Here is a 670-nt window from a genome sequence, read left to right on the forward strand (position 1 = left end):
AAAAAAATATGTAAGTAAAATTGGTGATAGATCTTCTGTGAATGTTTAGTGGAATTCAGCCTTGAAGCCATCTGGTCCAGGATTTTTTGTTGTTGTTGTTGTTGGGAAGTCTTTATAGGACCTGCTCAATTTCTTCTTTTGTGATGAGTCTGTTCAAGTGTTCTACATCTGTCTGTGTCAATCTAAGCAGGGCATGAGTTTCCAGGAATTTGTCCACTTCCTCAAGGATTTCAAATTTCTTAGAGTACAGCTTTTCATAATATTCTGATATAATCAATTTAATTTCTCCAGGGTCTGTTGTGATGTCACCTCTATTATTTCTTTATCAAATTATCTGTATCTTATTTTTTCCTCCCTTTTGTTATGTTTGCCAATGGTTTGTCAATTTTACTGATCGTTTTAAAAAGTCAGCTTCTGGTCTTGTTGATGGTTTCAATTGTTTTTCTGTTTTCTGTCTCATAATTTCAGCTGTTGTCCTTATAATTGACTTTCTTCCAGAAGCTGTGGGATTAGATTGTAGTTCTTTTCCTAGTTGATGGAGGTGTTGAGTTAGATCATTAATTTTGCTTCTATCATCCTTTCTACGTGTGTGTCTACTGCTATAAACTGCACTCTGAAGACTGCCTTAACTTCATCACAGAGGTTTTGTTATGTTGTATTTTCATTTATT

This window comes from Elephantulus edwardii, unplaced genomic scaffold (assembly GCF_000299155.1).
Source record: "Elephantulus edwardii isolate Elephantulus edwardi_28Jun2011 unplaced genomic scaffold, EleEdw1.0 scaffold00057, whole genome shotgun sequence".
Taxonomy (NCBI): domain Eukaryota; kingdom Metazoa; phylum Chordata; class Mammalia; order Macroscelidea; family Macroscelididae; genus Elephantulus; species Elephantulus edwardii.